General features: G+C 46.0%; 1 protein-coding gene, 1 long non-coding RNA gene and 1 other non-coding gene across 3 annotated transcripts in view; 1 reads left to right on the forward strand and 2 right to left on the reverse strand.

Moving 5' to 3' along the window:
- Window positions 1–859: 859 nt before the first annotated feature.
- LOC118596106 lies at window positions 860–3,820 on the reverse strand. Its single transcript, XR_004946668.1, has 3 exons — window positions 3,492–3,820; window positions 1,599–1,765; window positions 860–1,120 (listed from the first exon to the last, which is right to left on the reverse strand). It is a non-coding gene; the product is annotated as an uncharacterized LOC118596106 (long non-coding RNA).
- LOC118596629 lies at window positions 1,206–1,275 on the reverse strand. The gene has a single exon (XR_004946733.1). It is a non-coding gene; the product is annotated as a small nucleolar RNA SNORD123 (small nucleolar RNA).
- A 75-nt stretch (window positions 3,821–3,895) lies between the features above and the next one.
- Sema5a (semaphorin 5A) overlaps window positions 3,896–14,032 on the forward strand; it is a 472,079-nt gene continuing 461,942 nt past the window's right edge. Inside the window, 1 exon segment of the mRNA XM_036206837.1 lies at window positions 3,896–4,408. The gene's annotated coding sequence lies outside the window, so the exon portion shown is untranslated.

Raw genomic sequence — 14,032 nt, forward strand, 5'->3', positions numbered from 1 at the left:
TGGGTTGAATTTGAGAGGTCACAAGTAAGCAGGACTCACTTGGGGTGGGTGGAGGCAGGTCATTCTGTGTCACATTAGGAATAACCAGGGACAAAGTCCATGGTCACATCCTTCCGATCAGCCTTAGGAAACCAAGGTAGATCCTGGGTAGAAATTAGACTGTGGAGGGGGTGATGCTGGAGGGTCACTCACACACCCTAGCAGAGTGGAACAGCTGGAACTTTACTTTAAGGACCAAGAATCTTTGTATCATAATCTTTTATGTTCCTATGCTCCTGTGTGTGTGTGTGTGTGTATGTGTGTGTGTGTGTGTGATGACAGCTTCCAGGGATGTCTAGTCTTCTTAACATCACTCAAGGCATGGTCACTGAAAGGGAGGGAGCTTTCTTGGGGTAAAGGAAGCCTTAAGGGGTTTTGGTGAAGCCCAGGAGACTAGAGGAGACATTGAAAGTTCTCTCAGGCTCTCCAGTTCAAAAGCCTTCATCTGTGAAAACATCAACGGGTGGTCATCATGGTGTAATCTGAACTACAACTGTGGATCTTCTGAATGCTACAACATAAATAAACTGGGAGCAGCTCTGAGCAATTCTACAGTGACATCAAGCTTCACATCTTTGCACCAGTGTTCAACTATGTTAAAATGGATAGGATTAGCCAGGCAATGGTGGTACATGCCTTTAATCCCAGCACTTGGGAGGCAGAGGCAGGCAGATCTCTGAGTTGGAGGCCAGCATGGACTACAGAGTGAGTTCCAGGACAGCTAAGGCTACACAGAGAAATCCTGTCCAAATAACCCCCCCCAAAAAAAAAAAAAAACAAATGAAAAACAAAAACAAAACAAAACAAACGAAAAAGCACAGGATCAGGCAGACAATCTTGGAAACCAGGGTGAAAAATGGTCAAATGGTTACTATAGTATCTACCGGGTTCATCTATACAGGAAAACATGATTCCAGGCATTTTTTTTTTTTTAATAATTTAGTAGTCTTGTTACATTTTAAAGTCCCCAGTTAGGGGCCTTCTTGGGAAAGCCGACTGTGGTCTAGAGCTGTGCCTTCATGTCTCCCAGGCGGTGATCTCTTCAGCTCCTCCCTGCCCCATCCTCCGGCTGTAACCAGGCCTTGGGAAGGAACATAGAGATAACACAGAATTGTTGCATTAGTTCAAAAATCACATGCTGCTTCCTATTTCTGAACAGAATCTGAGGTGAATCAGGAAATGGATGGCATGTTTCAGGTCACATGAATCAGTGCCCCAGAAGTCATCATTTTCACCAACTCTTTTGTTTCACACCTTTTCTCAATTTTGACCAGTACACAAGGCTCACCTGACACAGTTGAGAGTGTGTGTGTGTGTGTGTGTGTGTGTGAGAGAGAGAGAGAGAGAGAGAGAGAGAGAGAGAGAGAGACAGAGACAGAGACAGAGAGAGAGACAGAGAGAGAGACAGAGACAGAGATTCATTGTGATGACAACAGAATACGCTTGGTAAAACTGGGATCATGTTTAGTTTTACCGTCTGATTATTGAGGTACCTTAACAAGAAAGGCTTGTTTTAAAAGGGGAAAAATACAATTTTAGTAGGAGAAGGAAATACTTACATGCACTTTAAAACAGTTTCATTTCAGCGCCTCCTCGGTGCCGCCGAGCCCCAGCTAGTTCATGTCCAACAGCTTCCTTTCTCCTTCAGTGTTTGTCGCGAACGTTCCTGGTGAGCTGGCTCAAGTTGCACGAGGAAACGTTTAGCTCAGAAAAGTTCACAAACTTTCTGCAAGTCAGTGACAAAAATCATCTTCAATTCAGAGTGATTTCCCCTTAAACCAAGAAAGCCTTCTCCATGAGAATCTGGTTTCTGCTCTTGCTTATTAGAGATTTCTGATCCATTACCACTATGATGAATTTTTACGACAAACAGCAAAGCCGACCCACTTCCTGCCTCAGTGACAGAGTCACCTCATTTATAGGGTGAGAGTCTCTGTGACCATATGAGGTCTCCCTAGGTGACCCCAAGCTGGCCTTAAACTCTCCATCATTCTGTCTCAGTCACCAGAGTGCTGGGTACACAGGCGTGATGCACCTCACTTTTTTATTTCTTAAAAAAATAATTTAAAAAAAGTGCTAATTGTTTTCCACAGTAGCATCGAGGGGCAAGGATAAGAACTAACTAAACACATTTGAGTCTTACCCTGTTAGGTTCCACCCGCCCACCTGAAGGCTACAGGGTTCAAGGGTAAGGCTGAGGTCCTCCACTGCCAGACCTTGGCCCCTGGCGGGACTCCTTCTCCCAAAAGCCTCTCATGCTGTTGTGCCACGTAGGCTAGGGCAGGGGAATGTTGGGAATGGCGCCAATTCCCACCCACTTCTGAAGCAGCAGGGAGAAGCAGAGGAAACCCATTAACTTTTCACTTCAAGACCCAGAAACCAGGAGCTGCCACCGAGAGCTAGAAGCCAGCCGCACAACTGCGAGGGGACGCTTCCCAAAGAAGCCCTGGGAAGACATCCAAGTGGGGCCTCTAGTATCCTCCCGGCCCCACAGTTCCGGACACTGTACACTCTGGGGTTGAAATAGGCTCCCAAGGATGCTTTCAAAAATAGTTTCATTTCATTCGTTCATTTTAAAGGCGACAGAAACGACAAACTGGTGGCAATTTGTGCTTCTGTTGTTCTTCTCTTGAATCTCTGTGGTCTCGGAAGAGCTGGGGCACCTTTCCAGCTATTACCAGGTCTCCCTTTAGCACAAGGGCACCCTTACAGACACTCTGAAATGCCACCCCCACACCCTAGCACATTTGCAACCTGCCAATTACCAGGGTGTGAATGTGGCCCAAAGGGACACCCTTAGGTCCTACAGCTAAGAGAGTAACTGATGAGGTTCCTTAAAGCAAAAACATCCCGGAGCCACCAACAAGGCCCAAGATGGGTGGGGTGGGGGAACAGGATTGAAGACGCTGTTGCCCCATCCTATATTGAGGGAAAGGGTCACACGTGGCTACAGGGTTAGGAACCCACGTTTCCTGTAACTTTCCCATCCAACAACCCCACATGTTGTTTAAAACCCCGTGAGTTGATCACTTCCTTAGAAGGAGAACTGAGCAACGCGTCAATAAAACTGCCCTGCCAAGGAGATTTACTTTTTGTTCCAATATAAACTTTTTGCTCAATGCTCACTCAGTAAGGCTCAAATATCCTTGCAGAAGTGAGAATTAGCTCAGCTGGCTCTGTCCATGAAGAAACTCTCTCCTAATGCCATCAGGGCCACTTGGGGACATCTTAAGAGCTCAGTTTCCCTGGATGGCAGATTTGTTCATTTGTCTGATCTATCCCCTTCAAGTAATCGCGAATTAGCTGAGAGCCTCCTGGGCCTAACTCGCTTGCAAGAATCCGCAGAGCTCCCCTCGCCCCCTTCCCCAGCCTTCTTAGGATGACACGGAAGAATTGAATCTTAAACTCCTACCCTCTCCCCACCCATGATCAACCGAGGGGCGCGCACATACCTGGAGTCTAGGCCGGCCTAGGAGAAGCGCCACGTCTCTGGTTTGCGTCGAGCTGCCTCCAGCCCTTTATACAGCCCAACCCGCAAAGTAGCCACGTCGGAGCGACTGGACAGGGGGCGGGTAGCCACAGAAGGGCTCTGCGAGTCGAGAACGAGGGTCCCTAAAAAGTCACCACTTGGGTGAACTTGCACTCGGGAGGCCCTAATGGGACTCGTGGGGTGTGGGGACAGCCCCCCGGGAGTGTGTAGGGGTCCCATCTCGGGAAGAGGCGGGCCCAGAGGAGGGGCCTGGGAAGGTCAGGGACGGGTGGGGCGCTCAGTTTGCACCGGGGAGGGGCGGAGAAGGGGAGGTGCGGAGGTGGGGGCGTGGCGGGGGCGGGGCGAGGCGGCCTTGTGCTCCCCGCCCCGAGCTCCCGGCCCGGGCACCCAGCGCTGCTTTACTCGCCGGGAAGGCGGCGCCGGCGGTGGCTGCTCACGCTGTGCCCACTCCTGGGCGCTGCGCTCCCGTCGCGGGTGGGCTCCTCAACCACTGGCCGGCCGCAGTCCCTGCCGAGAGGTGGCCTCTGCATCCCATCTTCTCACTGCTGGGGCGCCCCAGCACGTGCGACCCTTCTTTGGGGGTGCTCCCACGCGCGGCTACCAAGCGGAGGGCAGCCAACTTTGCCACCTTGCGGGTCGCCCGCCCTCGCTCAGCGGGAGCCTGCTCGCTCAGCTGCGCAACTGAGGACTCGGTGCTCCTGGCCGCGGAGCTGGTCCCCAACCTGGCGCGCTGTGAGCGGAGGATAGCTCCGGAGAAGTGGTGAGGAGCAGTGACGGCTGCTGCCTCGACTTCCCTTGCAGCGCGCTGAAGAGGACCCTTGGAGCCGCTCCAGGCCCCAGGCGCTGGATGACTGGCAGGAGGAACGCTCCCCTCATCTGGTGAGCTCGCTCCCCGCCGTGTCCCTGGGTGTCGTGACTGAGACCCTGCGCGGGTGAAGTAGACCTGGGGTAGCATTGGTCTGTCTGTGGGTGGTGTTGGTCTCGGTTAGGGTCACTCTGCAGGCACCTGGGTGGGGACAGCCTGGAAGCTCCGCGAGTAGGAATAGGACCACCGTCAGTGCGGAGGCGGTCTCGGTGGAGGTAGAGCACGGGCTGGAAGTTTGTGTCCTAGCCTTTGCCGGGATCCGACCCTGCATTGGAAAGGAGCTGGAGTGTTCGGGTGTGCGACCCAACAGTGAGAGAGCCTGCACCTCCGCCAGCTCCTCTCAGGTACGCGTGGAGGTCTGTGCGCGCACTCCGCGCGAAGCCAGGCTCTAGTGGTGGGAGCTGCAGCCAGGTCTGGCAGTCGGAATCGCCTACTCCCAGCCCTGTGGACTCGGGGACATTTTTCTGCTCTAGGTTCAGGGGCTTTGCGGTGTTTGCGAGAATCTGGGCATAGTGGGACTGGGGCTCAACTCCGCCAGGCTGTTGTGTGAAGGTGGACTAAGGTAGGGGTGGTGGGGCCTGGGAATCCGCCAGCCGGGTGAGCTCCACTCGTGGAGCCCCTGTGCGCTGGGAGCTCCTCCGCATGCGTTTCGTACCCGGACTCAGGGTCTGGGGCCAGGCGAAGATCGGGACTCGGGATGTTCGGAGGAACTGTTGGGGATGGGGATTGGTCTCCAGTGATCGTCCCTGGTACGGAGCCTTGTGCGGTTAGGTCCCAGTTCCCCTGGCTTTGGCGGGAAGCGCTTTCACCTCATCTTTGTGTTGTTTGTACCTGGATGCGGTTGCCTGGAGTTGGGCTTTAACTTTCCTGCGCCTGCGGCGTCCTGGAGATCCCCGGCAGGGGGCGCCAAGAGCGAGCTTTCGGAAAAGGAGAGAGGATGCCACGGAGCCTGTTGGTATCTCTGTCCTGGGCAAGAGGGTAGGGATAAATAAATGTACCAGGTAGTGGTAAAACACAGATTTTGCAGTAATTTCACCTTGAAAGGCGAAGGGTGGAGGAAGTTGTTTTGTTACAATAGAGAGCTTTCGGCCTAGTTAGGAGAAGCGACAGAAAAGTTGGACGGAAGCCCTCTAACTAGAAAGGTCTCCTGGAAGAGAAACACTTCTGTCTCTGCACATCTATCTCCTTTACAATTGGATTTGACAAGAAGGCAATTGCAATTGCGTGAAAATACCAGTTATGTATAATACAGAGAGGTTCGGTTCCTGAGGAGCACATTGGTTAAAACGCCGGGTGTTTGATTTATTGCAGCTTATTTATTTATATTTCTTTTAAAATAGTTGTGTCCAGGCTTATCTGGAAGGGCCCTGACATAATGGCCACGTTTGTGAAGAGCAGATGTGTTATTAATTACAGAGTTAGTCTTTTAAAAGGAGGCACAGAAAGACAAAACTAGACTTTAGGAACAAACGTGTTTTTTGTTTGTTTGTTTGTTTTTTAAACCCAATTAGAATTGTTGAATTGATTGCTGATTAATACCACTTTTCACTTTTTGAGAGAAGGGGAAGCTCACCCCTGGGAGCAAGCAGTCCACAGTTCCACTTGAGGCTCAAGTCTTAAGCTGACACCTTCTCTTGGTCTTTCCTGTGTTTACTCCTGTGCATTTCTTTCTGCCCACTCAAATTTCTTCCAGCATGCTTGATTTACATGAAAAAGCAGTTCTAAATGTAGTTGTTTGAAACACAGATTTCCTTTCTCTTGAGTTTGTTTATTGTAAAAGCTTTTGAGACAATGGCTCACCCAAGATGCTGCCTGTAGTCACAATGTGTGATCATACAACCGTGGAGACCATGAACTGGTATCCGCTTTTGTATGTCTGCAGTCAACACATACTCTCCCTCACAGAGGGAGGATGGATGATGATCATTATTTTATGCCTTTTAAGATGTTGCTAGCTCTTTTGGTTGTCTTAATGGCAAACAGCTGCAGAATCCCTGCTGAGCGCAGACTTTGGTCTTCTGGGTGGGAAAGTCTATCTTTGGCCAGAGAAGTATTTGAGGTGTTCAGAATCTAGTGAAAATAAACTGGCATTTGTCCCTGTTTGGGTCTGTTTCAAGTGACTTCCTAGCCATGTCTGCAGAGAATGAAACAGAGAAACGTAGAGTGCAGAATAACATTACTAAGAGGAATGAATATAAGCGTTTCTTGTAAGGTTAGCGTATGGACCACCTCAAGTCCTCCTAGCTGTCAGTGTCTCCTAGGATATTGCTCTCTATCCTCACTTTAGCCTCGTGCTGAGGGCTTCTTGCTCAAAATAGATGCCAGTTTCTCAGGGACTGTTATCAATTGCTTCTCATGCCAGAGAAGGCTAACTAGCTGAACTATTGAATAGTTTCAATGAACTGGATGATGATTTTTAAGGGCTCTGGATGTCCTTTTAATCCCCAAGTTACTGAAATAGAGGCTTTCCACTGATATAATACAGGAAGGTGGAGGAGGGTTGGACCGGACTTTGCTAAGAGCCCAGCCAAGGACACAAGACATTCCATGGGATAAATGAGTGAGCATGGACTCCAGAGTTTGCAGATCAGAACCTGACCCCAAAGAAGAGGCTTATGTTATAGAACATGTAGCGCACAATACAGAGTAAATCCATTCATTTACATTAAGTTCTAGCTAAGTAGCCCATTTTTGATGTAGAATATGTACAGCCATTCAAGAAAAGCATTTCCACCTTTTAAAAAAATAAATCCTCTATAATTCTTGATTCTAAAATTATACCAAATTAGTATTATAAAATGTATCTGAATTTGTTGCTATAGTTACTCAGACAAATTGCTTAGGATATAATTATAATACCAAGGTGACAAGTTTTTGTGTTTAATGTTCAATAATGTTGAAAACATAAATTACAGTGTCTAACAAATTGAATTACAATACAGTATCTACCAGGGAAGCTTCTCCATTTCTGCCCACCTGCACCTGCTTGCAAATTTATATTTATATTCTGCAAAGTTAACTTTTCTGGAATCCCCAGATGAGCATATGCCATTTTCTAAGCTGTTTGTAGTGTCTTTGGTGCTGTTGTCGACAACACAGAGATTTTCACAGATGCTCCCCACATCTTTTTAGTTTAAGATTTAAGTCTAGTTGAAAATTACTATGTTTTAAAACCTCTACTACCCAGAAGACATGATCTACTATAGATGGGGCATTCTGCTGTTTTTAATTCCCACTGATTAGTAGCATCACGGAGATGGGTATCCACCAACTCTTTAGGATGTAGTTTGAAGAAGCGTCTGGTCTACATGTAAATACAGCACTTATTTTTTTTTTACATTTTTATTACTTTTTTGTAAGTGAGTGAATATGTGCAGCAGGCACGTGTGTGTGTGTGTGTGTGTGTGTGTGTGTGTGTGTGTGTGTGTGTATTTTGCACATGACCTGGTGAATGTATGAAAGTCACATGACAGCTTGTGTGAAGGTCACATGACAGGTTGTGAGAGTTGGGAGTTGATTTTGTTCTTCTGCCATGTATCTGAGAATCAAATTTGGGTCATTCAGTTTGGTAGCAAGTGCCTTTACCAACTGTACCATTCCGTTTCAGGTACTGGTTTTTCAGGTACAGAAAATCTAATTCTGACAGAAAGGAAAGAGGAAAAAAAAATCAACTTATGACACATAGAGAGTTTCGACTCTCAGTAAGTCTGTCTAAAATTATGTTTGGTTCAGAGGTTAAGGAAGACAGAACACAGCAAACAAAAAACTTGACCTACAAGAAGATATCGAATCCTAAGTAATTTATTTTAACACACAGATACTGCCATAATTAATTGGTGCCTCATGGAAGCTCCTAGAAATAGGAAGTCTGGCCTCCATTTCACATGCAGGGTAGTTTGAAGTCAGACAACTGAAAAGAGGAAGCTGTGCTTCATCTGGGGTGTGCCATTGGAAACGAGGTCAGTGCAGCAGTAGACCCCAACAGTCAGAACGCTGCCCAGAGTATGGCTGCCATCGTCTTCTCTTTCCTTCTTTTTTTGGTTCCCAAATTTATGGTTATTTGACAAGACCAAAGATGAACACAAGTTACTCCCCTTTCTGAGTTCTCAAATGTTTCCTCACATGCTCACAATTGCACACGGAAAAGCAAGTCACTCCGTTACTCCTTTTTCTTTGCATGTTTTAGGACTGGCTTTCTGATTAACAACAAATGAGAAGCTATTTCAAGAGAGAGTACCTTTGTTAAAGGATGGATTTCCGTTGAGTTTGGTCATGAGCCCACCTGTCTTTAATCGCTCAGTCTTTCATTGCTTTTTTGTCTCTGCGTTTCTGTGGAATTGGCTGACCTGGAGTTCAATCCAAGTGACGAGGAAGCACACAGCGGAACAGTTTTACTTTGTGTTGCATTTTTAGGTACATTTGAGAGTAAATCCCATTACTGCAGTGGGTAATTCAATTACAGATATATATGATAAATAACCAGTCAAGTGATATTATCAGCAGCCGGCACCATTGGAGAAATAATACTGTATTTGCTGAGATGTGAGATTAAAAATAAAAAAGTTGTAGGCAGGTGACAGCCAGAGTTGCACAAGGACAGCTTGGTGCCAGGCAGCAGAGGCCTTTTCGTCCGGTTCACATTCACCCAGTGTCTGGCAATGATGCGTGTCCAGCCACGGAAAGAAAAACAGTCAAAGGCAGTAAGGAGAAGTCTACTAAGCAGTTTCTTCTGCCTTGCCTGCATTCGCCAAAATGATTAGTGCTTTACTAAAACTTCTGCTCTGAATCACAGGAGAGATGTGCTTCATAAACTCCATCCAAACACAATTCCATACAGAGAAAATCTCTTCCTGTAAAGATAAGCAGACAGAGAAACTGTAGCTGCTTTGTATCTGGAAGAGGGTTCCCAGCACTGTTTGTACCACGAAGGAAGCCTAGGGAAGTTTGCAGTGTAGCATCCTGAAGCCAAATGGATGTTAGAAATGCAACTGATTTCTGGATTTATTTTAGAGAGCTAATATTTAAATTTTCTGTACCGACTGTAATGGGAAGGAAGTTGTAACTATTGGCGTACAGTGAAAGTAAATAAGTAAATTAGGGGAAAAATTGCCCTAGTAGTTAACTTCTTTGGTCTAACCAATGCTACAATTCAGTCAACATTCCTTCTGCTTGGCCTAAATGTATCAGCCAAACAAGACTTGCTTTTCAACTGTCTTGTCACTTAAACCCTTACGTGTTCTAGCCCTCTGCTTGACTTTAGGGGAATTCCTAGAGGTCCATGGTTTAGGGAAGCAACTTTTGTGATGGAGAAATGGGGTAGGAGACATTTCTACCTTTAACTTGGGGTTTGCTGGCAACACTGTGGAGTCCTGAAAGAATAGTCCACCTACTGTGATGGAGAGTGGTGGTGAGGAAATGCCTGGCTGGAGAGTCTGGCAGTGGGTGTCAGAGGTGGGACCAGGATTGGTAGCACCACCGTTTCCGCGTGGCTCATGGAGGAGGAAGGTACAAGGGTTCAGCAGAGTGGCTGAACCATCCAGGCAGACGTGGAGATGGCTGAGAGCCATGTTGGGTAAGAACCCCACATCCATAGTGGTTGTGTACAGAGCTAATCTCCCAAAAAGATGGTGAGTGGAGATCAAGATGGGAAGCCAGGGAAGACTCTGCAGCAGGAGTGGCCTGGCCTGGTGGTTGTTTTCCAAGTAGGGACTCAGAAGGATGGTGCAATACAAAATACTAGGTTGAGGATGTGATCTGGAGAAATGCACGAGGACACAAGAAAGAGCTCTCAGAACTTGAAGTCAGCAGCAGAGTCATGTGGGCTTGCTTCTGTTTGCCCACTTCAAGTTCACAAACTGTCCCCCTCTGCCCCTTACATTCAGAAAGGATCCAAAAGCCCGATGTCTACAAGAAGGGCAGTGAAGGAGGAACAGGCTCTAAGACCACACAGCTCTGTGACCTGTTCACTGTCACTGCTGGCTCTCCAGACTCCAGTCCTGCTGCCTGCTTCTCAGAGCCTGGTCCTGGCAATCCTGCTTAGGATGCATTTTGTGCATTTTCCTGCGAGGCTTTCTGTCTTTAGAGCTGGCTGCCTTGTGGTCCTTACCAAATATCCCCTCTTCAGAAGGAGTCTCCAAATACACAGTCTGGGACATCCCCTCTCCCCTTCCTCCCCTTAGACTCCTTATTTTACTGTCCCCCTTGATTGCGTTTTGCACTGCCCCACATGTTTATATGTTTCTTAATACATTTCACCATTGCAGAGTGTAAACTTGAGACGGGTGAGATTGCTTCATTTATATCTGTGGCTCCCAGTTCCTAGAATGGTGCCTCACACACAGGGGTCCCCTGGCTGCAGTGGTTCAGTAAATGAATGGGTAAACACATTTATGTAGTACAGACTGCAGTAGAACATCAGCTACTTAGGACCTTGGCGCATCTCTCTCTCTCTCTCTCTCTCTCTCTCTCTCTCTCTCTCTCTATATATATATATATATATATATATATATATATATATATATATATATATATATGTAATATAAAACAGGTATCAGGGTGATGAGAACTGTTTATGTTTTTCATAGGAAGAAACATATTCTCATACATTCAAATTGATTCATGACCACAATCTCAGAATACAGCTGTGTTTGAAAGCCAGGAGCCAGGGGGACCGTGTATTCCATATATTCTAATATATGCTAATTATACATAAGTAGGTATTTGGTAAATGAATTGATGACCTTGCTTGGCTTGGAATTAGCATAAAAAACTTTGTGTGTATTAAAACATAAAAAGTGAAATTCCAGGATGTTGTTTGCTTATTTAAAAACACTTCCCACCCACACAAAGTTCCAGGGAACAAATTGTATCCTCATTACATATTTTCACACATTATGACTTCAGAAAACTTTAGAAATATGCCAGGCTTTCTCATCTCATTCCTGAGATCAGGGCAATCAGCCTTGCCATTTAGTTGGATGTATATATTTCATAAGCTAAGCTGGTAAGTGGCTAAACATGTTTCATATCTGTGCATGGGCTACTGCTCAAGAATGACCCGACTGAGCTCTTGACATATGCTGTAGTCGGTGTGAGCCTCAAAACATGGAACTGAGTGGAAGAAGCCAGCCACAGAAGACCACACATGGGTTCATTCCATTTATAGAAACTTCTAGAAGAGGCAAAACTATAAAGATGGAAAGTGGATAAATGGTTGCCTGGGGCTAGCAGTGAGCCCTGGAAGTGAGACACATGGGCAGGCAGGCTCTTTCCTGGAGAATGGCAGTGGAATGTGGAGGTGTTCACCCTCCTGTGCATTTACTCACATTCACTGATTTGTACACTTACAGTGAGTACATTTTATAGCACGTAACATTCCTCCTTTTTATATGGTTAAAATGGAAATCTGGGACATAATTTCTAAAGTTAGAATGAATTAGACTGCCAGCAGCCTAAACATAGCTCCTGCTGAATTTACCGGGGGCTTTATTCTGGGTTGCCATAATGTTTTATAGAGTTAGTGTCAAGGCTACTGGGCTCCAAGATGTCCCAAGTTTCTTTGATGCAAAGAAGTTCCTTCTGGGAGTGTGTGGTCTCTGCTAGGGGTATAGGCAAACTCAGGTTATTCACACATGGGCCCATATAAGCACATCAATTGAGCAACTAAATTTATCGGGCCTAGTTACTTTTAGAGAAACTTGTGGCTCCAATGGCTCCCAGGTTTATTATGGGTCTTTCCTGCAAGTCTGGTTGTTTTGGGTGTGTGGAGAACACAGACCCCCATGTTTCCTTAGTGCTCCAGTTAGGGTCTGTAATTCACAGGCCAAAGCTTCTTCACAAAGTGAGGATGGTCAGCTTTGCCTGGGTCAAGTTCAACATGCCTGCTTCTGCACTTCTGCATTCTCCTGCAGTCACTGGCATTGCATTGGCTTCCAGTGGTGGTTGAGGCAGGCAACTTCTTGTTGTTGTTGTTTTCTTTTTTGTTATGGGGTCTTGCTATGTAGCCCAGTAGTAGGTAACTTCCAACAGCCAAATCTAAAAACAGAGTAAAGATTTTATGTTGCTGTGCATTTTCCTTTACTCCATCTATCCTTACCTCTTTCTCTTTACCTTCCCATTTTTCTTTTCATAGGGTCCTGGCTGTGTTGCCCAGGCTAACTCAAACTCTTGAGCTCAAGTGAGCCTCCCACGTCAATGTCTTCAGGTGAAGGGCCTTATGCCTAACTAGAGGGCACATTTCAAAATGCTCCAAACCTGGATACCTTTTATTTTTAAGAGTTGGAAAGGGTTCGATCCTCAGCTTAAAAAATGAGTTGGAAAGCCATTTCTAGTCTTTTCTATTCTGCTTTCTGCTTTGGCACATTCTTCTTGGTTAGAGTGCAAAGCTGAAAACAGGGTATGGGTAGAAATACACGTGAACTGCCTACTGCCTACTGTTTCCTTCCTCTTCAGTTGCCATCCTTTGGGGGAAGTGGGTGAGTTTAGTCCTCTCCTCTTGTTTATTGCCTCTTCCATCTGTCTGCTGCCTTAAGAATCCCCCCTGCCTGCTGCCACAGGCTGCCCAGCTCTCCTTGGCCATCATGCTTTCCCTACACCCGTTGGCTTCCACATGGTGACTTTCTGTCAAAGTGTTTGCTTTGGCGCAGGCAGTCTGTGCTCCAAGAGTACCCCGCATGGCTTTTAGGATCTGGCCATGGCTGGCCAGCGCTCTAGCTCATAGACATCTTTCCATTATTAAGGAAGCATGTTTATTTGACCTTGTGATGGTGCAGGGTAGCAGCCCTGTATCTCTCCAACACGTCGTTTCTTTAGTTGCTACAGCTGTAGGGAAGTTGAGATGAGCTATCTGAAATTGCACTGCAATGTTTCTATAGACCTCTTAGAGTATGATTTCTCACTGGCTTATTCTGAATTGGTCTCCTCTCAAATAAGTATCCCCACCCTAAGACAAATGAAGAATAGCATTTACAGAATGGCCATGTTTTCTATTAACAGTCCTGAATTCTTGCGTGGCAAGTGATAAGGATTTATTTGATTTGTGAGATTGAATTATTATTCACTTCTTTTTGCCCATGTTGATGGTTTCAAGGGATCAGTAGAATGCTCTTCATGTAGGCACTATTATTTTTTTGTTTAGTTTGTTTTATTTCCAATGAGAGAATATTCTCTAGAATTCGCTGGTCAGTCATTTTGTTAAACAGGTTGACTAATGATTGCATAGAGTAAGCAAACAATATAGTTTTCTCTTGTTTTAAAGTCTCTAGAGTTGTTTTGATTCTGATAGCTTGAGTTGATCACAATCATGTATTATGTGCAGTATGATGTGGAGACATTGTTCTGACCTGGGATAGCACTATTACCTTTGAAAGATTTTACTTTTTTTCTAGCCATTTACTTTTCTGGAAAGCATCTGGAATTTCACATTAAGTATTGATCTTTGGATACTAGCAGATGTATGGGATCCAAACTTTATTGTTGTAGGCTGAAACACCAGAAAAGACCCTGAATGTAACTTCCTGGCTTGAAAGTGGATGACTTCATTCTCTTGTATCAGTAGACTCCTTCCTCTTACTTTTTCTCTAAAGTCTATGGTTGGATTAAGTTGGGGATGCAGCACTGTTGGTAGACTGTTTACCTAG

The sequence above is a fragment of the Onychomys torridus genome, chromosome 15 (assembly GCF_903995425.1).
Source record: "Onychomys torridus chromosome 15, mOncTor1.1, whole genome shotgun sequence".
In the NCBI taxonomy this organism is placed as follows: domain Eukaryota; kingdom Metazoa; phylum Chordata; class Mammalia; order Rodentia; family Cricetidae; genus Onychomys; species Onychomys torridus.